Raw genomic sequence first — 17,866 nt, 5'->3', positions numbered from 1 at the left:
ACAATTTTATATAGGCTATACATGTGCTAATATTTAAATTTCCATATTAGTCACAGTTGTGAAAGATAAAACAGATGAAAAAACACAAAAAAGAGTAAAGTAAATGAAAAAAGTATGCTTTGATCTGCATGCAGAGTCCATCAGTTCTTTATCTGGATGTGGATAGCATTTTCCTTTCTGAATTCTTTGTACTACATCGTGTTGCTGAGAAGAGCTGAATCATGCATAGTTGATCACCACACAGTGTTGCTGATACTGTATACAATGTTTTCCTCATTCTGCTCATTTAGCTTTGCATCAGTTCATACATGTCTTTCCAGGTTTTTCTGAAATCTGACCATCATTTCTTACTTCACAATGGTATTCCATTACATTCATATACCACAGCTTGTTTAGCCATGCCCCAATTGATAGGCATTCTCTCAGTTTCCAATATTTTGCCACTATAAAAAGAGTTGCTCTAAATATTTCTGCACATGTAAGTCCTTTCCCCTTTTTAAAGATCTCTTTTGGATCCAGACCTAATAGTGATATTGCTGGATCAAAGGGTATACACAGTTTGGTTGTCCTTTGGGCATAGTTCCAAATCGTTCTTCAGAATGATATCAGAGGTCTTCTCTCTCTATCAGAGGTCTCCTCTCTAATCCTTGATGAGTCATTCACATTACATTGGACTGAGCCCCAAGGCAATATCTCACCTCAAAATATCTATATACTTTCGACTAATAGGCTCAGTCAGGAGGCACCAAAGCCTACATGATCTGTTACAGCTGTGAATTGCCAAGGCTGAAAGGAGATTGATCTTTTGCAATGTTTACAATTTAGTGTGAGCCTGCGAAACTGAACTCCAAGAAAAAACAACAAAAAATTCCCCCTTACTTGACCTCACAAATGGCTAGATAAGTTCACAACTCTACCAACAGTACATTAATGTCCAAATTTTCCCACACCCTCTCCAACATTTATCATTTTCCTTTTCTGTCATATTGACCAATCTAAGGTAAGTGGGAGGTGGCACCTCAAAGTTGTTTTAATTTGCATTTCTCTAATCAAAAGTAATTTAGAGCACTTCTTTAAAAAAAAAAAGAATTGTTTTCTTCAGTTAGGTTTTGTACCTCCTTTTCTATTTTGCCAACTCTACTTTTTTAATGAATTGGTTTTCTGCAGTGTACTTTTTTCCCATTTTGTAAGGTATCATTCAATTTTTTTTCTACTTCTGTAATTTGACATTTAAAACCCTTTTTGAGCTCTTCCAAGAAGACTTTTTGGGCTTGAGACCACTTCATATTCCCCTTTTGAAGTTTCAGATGTGGGTATACTGACAATGCTGTCATTTCCTGAATTTGTGTTTTGATCTTCCCTGTCCCCATAGTAAGAATCTATGATCTTTGTTTTTATATGTTGCTTTTTGCTCATGGTGTTGTATTTTTCCTGGCTTTTAAAGTTGATCTGTGCTTCTATCGCATAGCAGCACTATCCCATGCTTCTTGTGCTGAGGTCTAGGGCCTGGTTACTGGTTTTGTGTGCTGGGAAATGACAAATAGAGGCTGTAGAGTCTGTAGCTTATCTGGTGCTGAGATGGAGCTGGTGGTAGTGGCTGGTGTGTGCAGAGCCCAGGTGGATTTTTTCTGCATTTCCCCACTGTTACACTGAAGGTCACAGGGTGGGGGTGGGGTTGGGGGTAGGGGTAGTCTGGCCACTGGAGGTTTCCTCCTCACCTGAAGTTTGGCTAGAGCACAGGTAGGCTCAGCTGCTGATGGACAACCATCTGTAGGTGCAAGTGGTGTTTCTCCACACTGGCATCTGTTGGTTCGCCTGGCTGTAATGAGGTAGGGAAGGGTCCTGGTGTTGGTGCTTGCCCACTCCACTGAACTGGAGTTCAGGATCTCCCACTTTTCTACTTAGGTGGGGTTTAGGCTGGCTTGCCAGGATGCCTTCAATCCTGTCCTGGTCCCCTTCAGCCCCAGCAAGAGGGACCTTTCCCATTAATCCCCCTAGACTCACTATATACTTGAGAAATGAGGCCTTTATCAGAGACACTTGCTTCAAATATTGTTTTATGTCTTTCTGCTTTCCTTCTAATCTTGTTTGCATTGGTTTGGTCTGAACAAAAAAAAGTCTTTTAATTTAATATAATAAAAATTATCTATTTTACATATTATAATGTTCTCTATCTCTTGTTTGGTCATGAACATGCAACTCAATTTCTCCTCTAAGAATGTGGATGCTGTACCACTTGGTGCATATATGTTTAGTATTTGTGTTACTTAACTGTCTATGGTTCTTTTTAGTAAAATGTAGTTCTCCCTGCCTTATCTCTTTTAATTAGGTCTACTTTTGCTTTTGCTTTGTCTGAGATCAGGATTGGTAACTCTGCTTTTTTTTTTTTACCTCAGCTGAAGCATAATAGATTCTGCTCTAGCCCCCTACTTATACTCTGTGTGTATCTCTCTGTTTCAAGTGAGTTTCTTGTAAACCACATATTGTAGAATTCTGGTTTCTGATTCACTCTGCTATCCACTTCCATTTTATGGGAGTTAATCCCATTCATTATCACAGTTATGGTTGCTGTGTATTTCCCTCCATCCTATTTTTTCTCCTCTCCCTTCCTTTACCCTTTTCCTCCTCAACAGTATTTTACTTCTGTTTACTACCTCTCCTGGTCTGCTCTCTATTCTGTCAGCCCTCCCCCCTTACTTAGTGTCCTCCCCCCTCTAAGTTCCTGTAGGCTAAAAGAGTTTCATATTTATCTGATCATGTATATTATTCTTTCTTTGAGCCAATACTGATATGAGTAAGGTTCAAGTGATGCCAATTGCCCACCCTCCTATCTTTCCCTCCACTGTAATAGGTTTTGTGTGCCTTGATGTGAAATAATTTACCCCATTCTACCTCTTCCTTCCTTCTGCACCCAGTGTACACTTCTTTCTCATCCCTTTATTTTTGACATCATTCCCTCAAATTCACCTTATATCCATATCCTTTGTCTATGCATATTCCTTTTAGCTGTGCTATTAGTGGTACCATTTTTATTTTATTTTATTTTTATTTTTCCTTTATTAATTTGTTTGTTTACTTTGAGTTTATAAGATTCAGTTCCTTGGTTCTTTGAGTTTCAAATTTTCTCTCCCTCCTTCCCCTTCCCCCCGCCCCCCACCATGGCAGCATACAATCAGGTATAGGATCTGCAGAAACTTTCACATTAGACATTGGTCAGGTGAAAAGAAGAATTGTAACAGATGGAATGAACAATGTAAAAGAGGAAATCAAACCAAACAAGAAAGAGAAAGAGATTAGGTAATTTGCTTCAATCTACATTCAAACTCTGTTCTTTCTGGTCCTTTCTCTGAATGTAGAAATCTCTCTCCATCATGAGTCTTTTGGAGTTTACTTATAGCCCTGCATTGCTGAGAACAGTCAGGTCTATGAAAGTTGGTCGTCACACATACATTGTGTCTGTAATTGTGCACAAATTTTTCCTGGTTCTGCTCTTCTCACTCAGCATCAGTTCGTATAAACCTCTCCAAGTAGATGTGAAGTCCATCTGCTCTTTGTTTCTTATGGCACAATAGTATTCTGTTACATTCATATACCATAACTTGTTTAGCCATTCCTCAATTGATGGGCATCCTCTTAATTTCCAATTCTTTGCCACCACAAATAGAGCTGCTATAAATATTTTTGTACATATATGTCTTCTTCTGGCTTCTGTGATCTCTTTGGGATATAGCCCTAGAAGTGGTATTGCTGAGTCAAAGGATATGAAATTACTTATAGCCTTTTGGGCATGGTTCCAGATTGCTCTCCAGAATGGTGGGATCAGTTCACAACTCCACCAGCAATGTATTAGTGTTCCAATTTTTCCACATCTTCTCCAGCATTTATCATTTTCCTGTTTTGTCATCTTAGCCAATCTCACTGGTGAGATGTGGTACCTCAGAGTTGTTCTGATTTGCATTTCTCTAATCAATAGTGATTTAGAGCATTTTTTTCATATGCTTATAGATATCTTGAATTTCTTCCTTTGAAAACTGTCTGTTCAAATTCTTTGACCATTTATCAATTGAGGAGTGACTTGTGTTCTTATAGATTTGACTCAATTCTCTGTATATTTTAGAAAAGAGGCCTTTATCAGAGACATTGTTTGTAAAAATTCTTTCCCAATTTCCCGCTTCCCTCTTAATCTTGGTTACATTGGCTTTGTTTGTATAGAAGCTTTTCAGTTTCATATAATCAAAGTTATTCATTTTGCATTTTATAATGCTCTCTAATTCTTTTTTGGTCATGAAATATTTATCTCTCCATAAATCTGACAGGTAAACTATTCCTTGTTTTTTCAGATTGCTTACAGTATCATCCTTTATACCTAGATGACACACCCATTTAGACTTAATTTTGGTATATGGTGTTAGATAATAGTCTATGCCCAGTTTTCCCAGAAGTTTTTGTCAAATAGTGAGTTCTTATCCCAAAAGCTGGGGTCTTTGGGTTTATCAAAGAGTAGATTATTATAGTCATTGACTTCTGAGACTCGTGTACCAAATCTTTCCACTGATCCACTAATCTATTTCTCAGCCAGTACCACGTAGTTTTGAGGACTGCTGCTTTATAGTACAGATTAAAATCTGGTATAGCTAGTCCATCATCTCTAGCATTTCTTTTCATTAATTCCCTTGATATTCTGGACCTTTTGTTCTTCCAAATGAATTTTGTTACTATTTTTTCTAGGTCTATAAAGTAATTTTTTTTGGTAAATTGATTGGTATGACACTAAATATGTAATTTAATTTAGGCAAAATTGTCATTTTTTAATATTAGCTCAACCCAGCCATGAGCAATTGATGTTTTTCCAGTTTGTTAGATCTGACTTTATTTGTGGGAAAAGTGTTTTGTAGTTGTGTTCATATAGGTCCTGGCTTTGTTTTGGCACATAGATTCCCAACTATTTTATAATGTCTACAGTATCTTTAAATAGAATTTCTCTTTCTATCTCTTGCTGTTGCTCTGTTGGATTTCATTTGAAACATACAGGAATGCTGAGGATTTATGTGGGTTTATTTTATATCCTGCTACTTTGCCAAATTTATTGTCTCAAGTAGTTTTTTACTTGATTCTTTAGGATCCTCTAAGTATTTATCATCATATCATCTGCAAAGAGTGATAACTTGGTCTCTTCTTTATCTAATTTGATTTCCTTTGATTTCTTTTTCTTCTCTAATTGCTACTGCTAACATTTCTAGTACCAGATTGAATAAGAGATGTGATAGTGGACACCCTTGTTTCACCCCAATCTTATTGGAAATGCTTCTAGCTTATCCCCATTACATATAATACTTGCTGATGGCTTTAAATAGATGCTACTTATTATTTTGAGGAAAGGTCCATTAATTCCTATATTTTCTAGTGTTTTTAATAGGAATGGATGTTGTCCTTTGTCAAAAGCCTTTAATGCATCTATAGAGATAATCATGTGGTTTCTGCTAGTTTTATTGTTGATATGATCAATTATACTGATGCTTTTCCTAATATTAAACCATCCCTGCATTCCTGGAATAAATCCTACCTGATCAAAGTGTATTGATAAGTTGCTGTAGTCTTTTTGCTAATTTTTATTTAAACTTTTTGCATCTATATTCATGAGGGAAATTGGTCTATAATTTTCTTTTTCCATTTTATCTCTTCCTGATTTAGGTATCAGTACATGTTTGTGTCATAAAAATAATTTGGTAGGACTCCTTCTTATCTAATTTTCTTAAATAGTTTGTAGAGTATTAGAATCATTTGTTCTTTAAATGTTTTATAGAATTTGCTAGTAAATCCATCTGGCCCTAGAGATTTTTACCTAGGGAGTTCACTGATGGTTTGTTCGATTTCTTTCTCTGAGATGGGATTATTTAAGTAATTTACTTCCTCTTCAGTTAATCTGGGCAATTTATATTTTTGTAGATATTCATCGATTTAACTAAGACTGTCAAATTTATGTGCATATAATTTGGCAAAATAATTCCTAATTATTGCTTTAATTTCCTCTTCATTGGAGGTAGAGTCACCCTTTTCATTTCTGATACTCATAATTTGATTTTCTTATTTTTTATCATATTGGCTAAGGGTCTATCAATTTTGTTTTTTTTTTTTTCATAAAACCAGCTCTTAGTTTTATTTATTAATTCAATAGTTTTCTTAATTTCAATTTTATTAATCTCTCCTTTGATTTTCATTAGTGGCCCATGTAGGGATGTGAACAGTTCAGTTCTATTGAATTACTTATGTTTTCTTTTCTCTTTTTACCTGTTTATGCTTCTTGGGTCTTGATATTGGAGATCAAATTTTTTCTTCAATTCTGGTATTTTCTTTATGAAAGCTTGAACTCCTCCTATTTCACTAAATGACTATTTTTTCCTCATTTGAAGTATTATGCTTAATTTTTCCAGGGAGTTGATTGTTGGTTGTAGTCTTAGCCTCCTTTGCCTTCTAGAATAACTTGTTCCATGACCTCAAATTCCTTAATGTGCAGCTGCTAAGGCCTATGTAATCCTGACTGAGACTCCCCAATATTTGATTTTTTTTCCTGGCCACTTGCAGTAGATTTTCCTTGACCTAATAGTTCTGCAATTTGGCCATAATGTCCCTTGGAGCTTTTATTTTGGAATCTCTTTCCTGAGGTGTATGGTGGATTCCTTCAATGCCTATTTTGCCTCCTGGTTCCAGGATATCAAGGCAGTTCTTCTTAACAATTTCTTGAAAGATGCTGCCTAGGAATTCCTTTTGATGGCTTTCAGGTAGTTCAATGACTCTGACACTGTCTCTCTTGAATCCATTTTACAGGTCAGTTATTTTTACAATGAGGTATTTTACATTTATTTCTATCTTTCTATTCTTTTGAATTTGTTTGATTGATTCTTAATGTCTCCTAAGGTCATTAGATCCCACTTGCCCACTTCTAACTTTTAATGAGTTATTTTCCTCAGTTAGCTTTAATATTTCTTTTTCTGTGTTGTCAATTGCCCTTCTTAAGTAGTTGTTTTCCTCAGTTGGTTTTTCTATCTCCTTTTCCATTTGGCCAATTCTAATTTTTAAGCAGTTGTTTTCTTTTTCCAAGCTGTTGACTTTTTTTTTATAATTCTCTTGCACCACTCTCATTTCCTTTCCCAATTTTTCTTCTAACTGTCTTATATGATTTCTAATCTCCTTTTTGAGCTCTTCCATAAGTTCTTTCTGGACTTGATACTACTTCCAATTTTTCTGTGGGGGTTTTACCCATAGATATTTTGACATTGTTGTCCTTTTCTGAGTCTGTCTTAATCTTCCTCATCATCATAATGATTTTCTATGGTCATATTTTTTTTTGTTGTTGGTTTTTGCTCATCTTTTTTTGGTTTTTTCCCTTTTTTAAAAAAATTGAGCTCTGCTCTGGGGTGGAAGGGATTCTGAATGTTCTTTATCCAATCATAATCTTATATCCCTCTCCTTCTAAGTCTACTCTTCAGTATCACTGTGACCTATAAGCCCTCTATCCCTTAGTACTACCCCAAATGTTATCGCAATTCTGGCTACCCTCTTCTCTGTTACCCCATCTTGGTTACTTGTTTAAAAAACAGTTCTATACTATCCTTAATAATCATATCCCTTGCCCCCCTTTCTTAAAATTAATCATGCTTTGCCAAACTCCAATTTGGTATTAGTTCTCACATCTACTTCCTTTTCTCTTCACTCACAAGCTCCAGAAAGTAACTGGAAGTAATGACAAAATCATTCTTCCTGGGTCAGGTATAAATTTATGCTAGCTAACATCAACTGTGCACTCACTGCAGCAAAATGATCCCACTAGGGGCGGCTAAGTGGCACAGTGACTAGAGCACTGGCCTTGGGGTCAGCAGGACCTGAGTTCAAATCCAGCCTCAGACACTTAACACAAAAACTATCCGTGTGACTTTGGGCAAGTCACTTAACCCCAATTGCCCTACCTTTCCCCCTCCAAAAAGCAAAAAAAATATGATCCCACTATTCTTGAATTACTTCCCTATTCCATTTACCATAGCAATTGTTCTAAACCTTTCCTTCTTTCCTTAAGCCTCCCATATATCCCTCTCCCTTTCTCTGTTAAGAACCTTACCTCATACATAAAAAAAGCAATTAAGGCTATTTGAAGACAGCTCCCTCTTTTATCCTTTTCCTTTTCTCACATCTCTCTGATATCATCTCTCACTGTCCACTCTTTCAAGCTAATCTCTAATGATGAGGCCTTTCTATTTGCCAAGGTCTACTTGCTTATTCCATGTCCACAACATCCATCTCCTGTTTCCATGCTTTAGTGTTGGCTGTTCCCCATACCTGGAATGCTCTCCCTTCCAACCTCAACTTTTAGAATCCTGAGCTTCCTTTAAGATTCTCCTCAAGTGCCACCAGGAGGACTTTTATGGTTTCCACCCCCTCCTCCCCTTGGCCCCACAGATATACTAGTGCTAAATGCTCTCTTACTTAAGATTCATCTATTCTCTATTTATCTTGAAAGTCCTTGTCTATATATGATGTTTTTCCTCTTGTAAGGCAAGTTCCTTTATGAAAGATGGGTTTTTTTGTTTGTTTTGTTTTTTGCTTTTTTATTGCATCTTTCTTGCGGGAAGGGTATGGTAAATGACTCTAAACACCTTGGTTGCCATGCATCCACCCTGTTTTTTCAACAACTTGTTTTCAATCTATCCCTAGTAGTTATTGGAAATGAGTTTTATCAATGCTAATCTTTTAAATTCATCAGGTTCTATTTTCTGTTCTATTGGTTAGTTTTATAGTTTTTCATAATTATTGCTTTATAGAACATTTTAACATTGGGCAGTCCCATTTTAGCTAACTTCCTTTGTCATAATTCCTCTTGTTCTTTTCCACATGCCTAAATTTAAGCATTAAACATTAAAACTATTTTGAAGAGATAACTGTGTACTTTTATTGTTCAAATTATTCAGAGACAATTACAATTTCTATTAAGAACATTTAGAAGTATCTCATGTTCTTCCCAATTATACTTCCTGATTATACTAATTTGAGTTGGGAGACAAGGGCATTTCACCTGCCCCAATCATCTGAGGTCCTCATTTTCTACTTGCAATCCCCCTGGATTCATGGTCTTCTGTTGGCCTCATACTTGATAGTACCATGATAGCCCTGCATCTTTCCACTTCTTTACAATATCTCCTACCTGGCACCTCTTCCTACCCCTACTTCTTCCCAGGGGTTACTCAGTGTAAATGTACTTTGCTAAGGTAGGACATCTTTTCCTCTCACCTTCCTCTTGTCTCCCAGATGCTAGAACTGCTAATAATAATTTTGCTATAATGTTCCTAGGTAGAGGAAAGCTCAAGTTACAGAGAGGGTTCCAAGACTCTGATTGAAGCCTCCTTTGCTGGGAGTGAGGGAATGCAAGGAAGACAAAGTGGCAGCTGAGAAGGTCCTGGACACCTGTGGGGTGAACACTATTTTAAGAAAACAAAGACCAAAAACCAAGAATATAAGTTATGGAGCTGAAAGGACTAAAAGTAAGGAAAAGTTTCTGATGGAGCAAGAAGATAAAAATCAGGATCACATAACCAAGTGGAGACTTGGTTTCAGGCCCCACTGGTTCAGTAGTTGGATAAATAACATGGTTCTACATAGATAAAGAGTATTTGTCTCAATTTGGGCCACTTGTTTGTTCCAAGGGAAATTCATATTTATATGTCTGGCCTTGTGCTAATGACTCCATCCTATAGTTTCCTGTGAAGTACTTTCAATCAGAGGACTGCTAACTCCATCAGATTTTAATACAATGACTGACTCTTAGCAGCAATAGCAGACACCAGTCAGAAAGTTTTCTATCATGTCCAACCCTCATTCTGTCCTTAGAAGTAGATAACATCTGATTATTACCATATATTCAATATATACTTATTAACTCTCTCTTCCTCTTTTCCAGCATAAACAATTTCATGTCTACTTTTCTTTAGGGGATCTCATTTTCTAACTCCTTCATATTTTCATTGAGGATGTCCACACTATTGGATACAACAGGCAATACAGTATAGTGAAGAAAATTCTGCCTTTGTAGGTATGGAGTGCTCTAGAGGGGAAAGGTAAAGAAAGTGAATGGGGCAAGGAAATAAGCATTTATATGGCACCTACTATGTGCCAAGCACTATACTAAGCCCCTTAATCCTCACAACAACCCTAAAAGGGAGGTGCTGTTATTATCCCTGTTTTATAGTTGAGGGAACTAAGGCAAGCAGAGGTTAAGTGACTTGCCCAGATTCACATAGTAAGTGTCTGAGGCCAAATTTGAATTCTGGTCTTTCTGATTCTAGGACCTGCATCTACTCCTCTTCCACCTAGGTACCTATAAGACCAAAGTTCTAATCTCACCTCAGATGCTCAGTATCGGTATGACCTTGGATAAGTCACTTAATCTTTTTATGCCTCATTTTCCTCATCTGTAAAATTAAGGGATTTTCCTCTGTGATCCCTTTCAGTTCTATATTTATGATTCTATAATCTATAAAATGAAGGGGTTGGTTTGGATGTCCTTTGAGATCCCTTTATATTCTAGATCTATGATCTGAATTCTATTTCTGCCTCTGCCAATAATGAGTTACATGATATTCAGCAAGATATTCAATATCCTGTGCCTCAATTTACCCACCCCTAATAATTATCTATAGGACACAATAATGACTGTATCATAGAAGTCTTGTGATTTCATTAAGTCAAGAAGGTCCAGCTCTCCCAGTAAAATGAGCCATAGAATCTCAAAATCTGTCCATTCTATCATTCATACAGATTTAATCAGAACAGTATAAAAAATGGGTAAAAATCACAAACAGTAATTTGTTTTCAAGAATGCTAAGAGAGGTCCTTTATCATGAACATTAAATCCCATTATTCAAGATAAAAATAAAGTAAATCTTATGTGAGCTGAGTCAATTTTTGTCTTACAACACAAAAAGGCAGCTGGATAAAGAAGATGACCTTTGTTAAAAGGGGAAGAAAATCTTCAATACCTGGTGTTCAGTGACAGTGGGTGTCTTGGTGTTGGTTCTTAAAGGAAGCAGGAATCCTATTGTCATTTCTTCTTGCTTTAATGATGAAATTTACTTTCAAGTTTGTGTTCAGTCTCAGACAACACAAGTTCAGTACCTCCCCAGCACTTGATTCTGGGTCATTTCTTGTAGACTCTCACCATACTATGAAGCAGCATAAGCATCTGCAGATGAAAAAGCTCTGAGCTTCAGCAGATGGGCGTCAGAATCTGGAGCAAGAGCAGTGCTGTTAATAGCAACCAAATTGATTTTGAACTTAGGACGATCTGGCTTCCCCCCGATTCTCAAGGCCCAGCAATCTGACATTAAAATACTCACTATTTAAATGAACACATGCCATACTTTGGAGTGGAGAGATGGGAAAAGATGAGAAGGAAAGAAAGAAATTACAATGACACAAATACTCATCCATGCACAAGCAGAAACAGGCTTTGTAGGGAAGAATATGATTTTGTACATTATCTCTATGTATTAAGTCAATGTTGTCCTTGAGATTTTGAAAAGAGCATTGACTGACTGGGTCTGTTAGTAGTTAAAGGTGAAAGCATAAGGGTGATTTTATAAAATGCTTGAAATATTAGGATTAAAGGATTTAGAGTTAAAAGAAACATTAGAAATCATCTAGTCCACCCCTCAGTTTAACAGATAAAAAAACTGAGGCCCAGGGAGATTAATTGATATGCCTCAAATTGTATATAGGTAATAATTAGCAGAGGCAGAATCTACGGAAACACAGGATCTAAACAGGGAGGAAATTTAAAGGCTCTCTCCTCAGCACTTACCTGAACAAGAATACCCTCTATAAAATCATTTCCAAATCACCCCCCAATCTTTGATTGAAATCTATGGTGAGGGAAAAACCTCTTGAGGCAGCTTGCTTCATTTTTTATATGGGTCTAAGTTATTGGATTGTTTTTTTTTTTGACATTAAATCTGAAGTTGCCTTGCTGGGACTTACACCCATTCATTTCTCTTAATTCTTCTCTGTGGGGCTAGACTGAATAAATCTAATTTACCCTCTCTGATAGTCTAGTTCTTTAAATATTTGAAGACAGCAATCATCAACCATCCCTCCCCACCCCCACCCCCCATTAAATATAGTGACTTGTTAATGGTATTCAAATAGGAAGTGGGAAATGACCAGGAATCATCAAAACTGTGTTGACATTCTAGATGAGGTAATAACAAATAGGGTGATTTCTAAGCCATTTTGGTTGTTAGCTAAGCCAGCAGATGAGCTGTTAACTCATAGGATAAGTTCATAGAATCACATGATGAGAAAATCTGAGAGTTGTAGGAGATCACAGAGGTTATCTAGTTCATTCCAAACTCAAGTAGGAATTTCCTCTATAGCATCCCCAATAAATCATCATCTGACTCTATTTGAAGAACTCTTAAGATGGATATCTCACAGTCTCTTGAGGCAGCTCATTTATTCACTTACTCTCCAAATTGTTCCTCTTTTAGTAAAAAAATTTTTAAGGATTGAAAGGTTCTGGGCATCTAGGTGGCACAGGGGATACAGTTACCAGCCTGAAGTCAGGAAGACTATCTTCCTGAGTTCAAATTTGGCCTCAAACATGTTCTGTGTGACCCTAGACAAGTCACTTAACCCTGTTTGCCTCAATGCTTCATCTGCAAAATGAGGTGGAGAAGAAAATACAAACCATTCCAGTATCTTTTCCAAGAAAACCCCAGGGACTCAAAAGAGTCAGAGAGGACTGAAACAACCAAACAATTGTAAATGTAAAGTGCTGGAGAAGACAGACTATTTCAAATTGGATGCTGTTTCTGCCTTCATGCAGCTTAAAATGTAGCAGAAGGATGAGGAGAGTATACAGATAAAAATGAGGTAAAAAGACAGGCTCTACCCTCAGGAGTTCACCATGTAATAAGGGGGATACAACCACACACTTATATATACAACATACAAAAATAGGAACTACTTAAAAGAGGGAAGGCACTAGAATTAACAGGAGTTGGGAAAGACTTTCTTTAGAAGATGAGATTTTACTTGAGACTTAAAGGAAGCTAGTAGATAAAGATGAGGAGGGATAACATTCCAGGTTTGGGTATAGCCAGAGAAAATACCTGAAGCCAAAAGATTTATTTGTGGAAAAGGAGACCAGTATCACTGAATCCATAAGTACATGGGAGGAAGTAAGGTATAAGAAAACTGAAAAGGTAAGAGAGGGCAAGATTATGAAGGGTTTTGAAAACCAGAGGATTTTGTATTTGATCCTGGAGGCAATGGGGAGCCACTGGATATTATTGAGTAGAGAGGTGACAACATAAAACCTATGCTTTAGCAAAATGACTTTAATGGATGAATGGCAGATGAATTTGGGGGGGGGGGTATGAGACTTGAGGAAGTCAGACTCACCAGCAGGCTATTGCAATAGTTTGAGCATGGGTTGTGAGGGACAATGCCAAAGTGATGATAGTGTTAGAAGAGAGGAGGAATATTTGAGAGATGTTGCAAAGGTGAAATCAACAGGCCTTAGCAACTGATTGGGTATGGGAAGTGAGAGAGGGAATGAGTCAAGGATGATGACACTGGGACTGTGAGCTTGAGGGACTGGCAGGATAATGTTACCTTTGATTGTAGTAAGGAACTTAGGAGGGGAAGAGAGTTTAGGGGGAAAGATGAGTTAAGTTTTGGAAATACTGAGTTTAAGATGTCTACTGGACATCCAGCTTGAAAAGTTTGAAAGGCAATTGAAGATGGAAGATGGGAGATCAGCCAAAAAGGTTAGGGCAGCATAGGTAGATTTGAGAAATGCCAGCATAGAGATGGGAGCTGATAAGATCATCAAGTGAAGGGAGGGATAACAGAAGAGTGTCCAGAACATGGGAGAAGAGAAGAGGGTCTAACATAGAACCCTGTGAGACATCTACTGTTAGAAAGCACCTATTCCTTCCATGGAAAGAGAGCAGAATGACCACAAGTGCGCTGAAGGTGATGGGAAACTATATTGATTTCCCCTGCTATTGGTAACAAGACTTCAGGCAAACCAAAAGTAACTTCTTAGGAAAATTTAGCAAATATTTATTAGTCATCTACTATTTGTAATGCATTTTTAGGGACTGGGGGAATACATAAGTGAGACAAGGAATTTACACTATAGTAGTAGTGATAAGATAAATACCTAATATACTTCAAAATATAAGTAGCACAAAGGGCTAGGAGAGACCTAGGGATTAGGTTAGAAACTGTTCTAGAAAATCAACCTATCTATGTATTGACAGCAAGTCAGTTCCTGTCTTCTCCAGGATAACAGAGAAGAAAAATGTCACCTGTTAAATATCATACAAAGGAGAGTATTTTAAAATTGTTAGGTAAAGACAGATAAAAGCAGCTCATTAAAGCCCTAACAATTGTAATTTGTATAAGAAATGAAAAACACTTGTCAAGTGGAGCAATGGTGTAGTTAGTGCTTAATTGTAGGTAGAATGATAATTGGATATTAATGACATAATGCAGCCTCTTGTCAGAAATTAACCAACAACATTAGACTTTATTTCTATTGTTATTTTAAGCTGATCTGATGCTGGTGACAAAGCAGTGCTCAGAGAGTTTCAGGTAAAGGGGCAACACCACAATTTATCAGGCTTCTATGACGGAAGAAAACCCCACTTTGAGTATATTCAGTTCGCACATGTTTGATTTATGTGCTTGATAAACCAGAGCAGAGATATAATTTGCCAGAATCCAATCACTCAACAGTGATTGTCTGCCTGGGTACCAGGAGCTCCTTCTTAGCATAACAAAAACACTATTGTCCATTGGCTAGAACAATGAGTTTGGAGTTCTAGAACTCATTGATTCGAATCTCTATTTTGCCACTTAATATCTATGTGACTTTGGCTGGACAAGTAACTTAACACTTGAAGACCTGTTTTCTCATATGAAATCTGAGTGAAGTTATATTAGTTGACATTTGCAGTGTCTTCTAGTTAAAAAATTATGATTCTATTACCCATAAAAAGTTTTTTTTTTAATCAGGTAAGACAAACTTATTTTTCCCTGTCAATTTCTTATGAAGGTCAACAAAAACATCCTGCAGCAACTTAAAGTAGTATATAATACTTTTCTTTAGAGAATAGAAAATAAAAAATAAAATAGAAAAAATAGAAAATAGAAAAGAAATACTTTTCTTTTAAGAATAGAAAAAGCTCACATGGTTGACCTATTGGGGGGGGGGTTGCATATTTTATATAACACAAGAGGACACTTGAGTGTGTGTTAGAAACAAAAATGCAAATATGGGTGTGGGTTCCTCAATCTATTCACTTCCTTTGGCTACTCTTTCTCTCCACCATGATCAAACATAGGGCCATACCTTTGATTTTCCTGTCACTTACAAGTGTTCTACTTCCTTGTTGATGACCTTTGAAATTCCTTTACCTTTCCATTAATCTTTGATCATTCAATCTTTCCATATGCCTTGAAACATTGTTTTTTTTATTCATCATGACCTTCAGTTTTTTCTTTTTTTCCTATACCATTATCCATAAATTGGCTATATTCTCATTCCTTTTCTATCTTGACTATATAATTAGATTGGTGAACCAATTCTACACTATCTTCTGTTCTCAAATCCTTGCCCCCTTATGCTCTGATCAATGACCCCTTGCCAAATTCAAACCCTATATTAGTCCTATCATCTACCCCATTTGCTCCTGAACATACTGCTGAACAGATCTAAAAGAAATCATGAAACTGTGCTGACTGGGTCCATTATGAATCTATGTTATCTAATTTCAACTGGGATCTCATTGCATCAAGAAAAACATTCTATTTCTCATTAATCAAATTCCTACCCCATTTTCCACAGAATTTGTTTCATGCTTTCTTGCTTTTCCCAAACCTTCCTATTATAGCTACCTCCATTCTCTTAGCTAAGAACCTCATCTTGTGCTTCATCAGAAAAAATGATACCATTTGCTGAGAGCTCCCTTTACTCCTCTCTTCCTCATCTCATATCTCTCTGAAATCTTCCCCTGTCTTTGATAGAGGTAGCTCTTCTCCTTGTCAAGGTCTACCATTGTACTGCACTCCATCCTATTCTATCCTCTCCAAGAAATTGCCCCCAGTATCACCTTCACTCTCTTATCTCATGATATCTTCCTATGTACTCTCTCTTTCTCTACTGCCTACAAACAGATCTACGGCTCCCCATCCTTGAAAAAATAAAAAAGACCCTGACATGATCCCACTATCTTCATCATCTATCTTTATAAATCTCTCATCTTTGTGGCTAAATTCCTTGAAAAAAGCATCTATAATGTGCTTTTACTTCTCATTCCCTTTTGTTTCTCAATCATCTGCAATCTGGTTTACAATCCCACTCAATTGAAATTCCTCTTTCCAAAATTGTCAATGATCTCTTAATTCCAAAATATTATGGTCTTTCCTCATTTTTCATGCTTCTTTAGCTCTCTGCAATATTTGACACTGTTTTATCATTTTCTCTTCCTGGATCTGCTCTCCTTTCTAGGTTTTTATGAAACTTCTTTCTTCTATTTTTCTTTCTATCCAATTGCTCTTTCTCAGTCTCCTTTGTGTCATCTTTGTTATGCTCACTTATGATGAGTATCCCTCAAGGCTCTGTCCTTCACTGCCTGTCACTTTTCACTTTATACTATCTCACTTGGTGAACTTATGTGGGCTCCATTAATATATTTATTCAGATGGATCCAAAGTCTATTTTTCTAGTCCTATTCTCTCCCTTGAATTCTAGTCCCACACCAACATTCTCTTTTGAATATTAAGAATCATCCTCAACTCTTTGTAATGGGAATATAAATTTTAAAGATCTTCCCTGCCCCTAGGCTAAAGTGCACCTGGAGCCTGGGGTGGGAGGCTTGTTTTTCAGCAGATACTTCTTGATTGGCCAGTGAGTCAATAAGGTTGTTACATTCTCTGAGCCAGGAGAAGGCTATATAAGCCCTGATGTGTAGCTTTGTTTTGGGGCTCACTTTGAGAAGTGTTCTGTGATTTGACATGGATTCTGGGAAGCCTTTGTCCAGAGCCCCCTGGCTTTGAAAAACCCAGATGTTGAAATCCAGATGTTGATTGGGTATGGATGTAATGGTTGGACAGTTTGGAAATCTGTCTACTTGATCTGTTTCTGTCTTGATAATTCTGTCTGTATATTCTGAAGTTCGGGGTGCTGACCTTTTCCCCTGAACAAGGTAAACAATATATGTCTGACTGATTAAAGTAAGCTTGTTAACCCATTTTGAGTTGCTTTCCTTTATCAAGCAGATCTAAGAACCTGTATTGGCAGACACCCTGGGGACGCTGGGGTGCTTGCTGCTACACTCTTCCATGTCACTTGGTCCACAAATATAATCAGTTGCAAAATGTTATCATTTCTACCTTCACAACATCTCTATAGTATTAAATATAAAATACATTGTGGGAGTCAAGATAGTTGAATAAAAACAGGATTTACCTGAGCTCTACCAAATTCCCCTTTAAACAACTTTAAAATAATGCCCCCAAATGAATTTTGGAGTAGCAGAACCAAGAAAAGGTTGGAGTGAAAGATTTTTCCAGCCCAAGACAATTTCAAATGTTGGCAGGAAAGATCTGTCTCATTGGGGTTTGAATAGAGCACAGTCTAGGGCAGGCCATGCCCTGCAAGCCAGTAGCAGGCCTGAAAAGTGATTGAACCAACAGCAGTGGAAGCTTCCACAGAGTTCGCTGCCCTGAGACAGTAAGGGGGTCAGACATCTAGTCAGAATGAGATTACATTGGGTCATTTACTGGAACTGGGAGCAGGACTCTGCTGCAT

This window comes from Petaurus breviceps, unplaced genomic scaffold, assembly GCF_028583685.1.
Source record: "Petaurus breviceps papuanus isolate PSGF00001 unplaced genomic scaffold, PetGlider_PUasm1.0 81, whole genome shotgun sequence".
Taxonomy (NCBI): domain Eukaryota; kingdom Metazoa; phylum Chordata; class Mammalia; order Diprotodontia; family Petauridae; genus Petaurus; species Petaurus breviceps.
Note: the sequence above shows the minus strand (reverse complement) of the source record.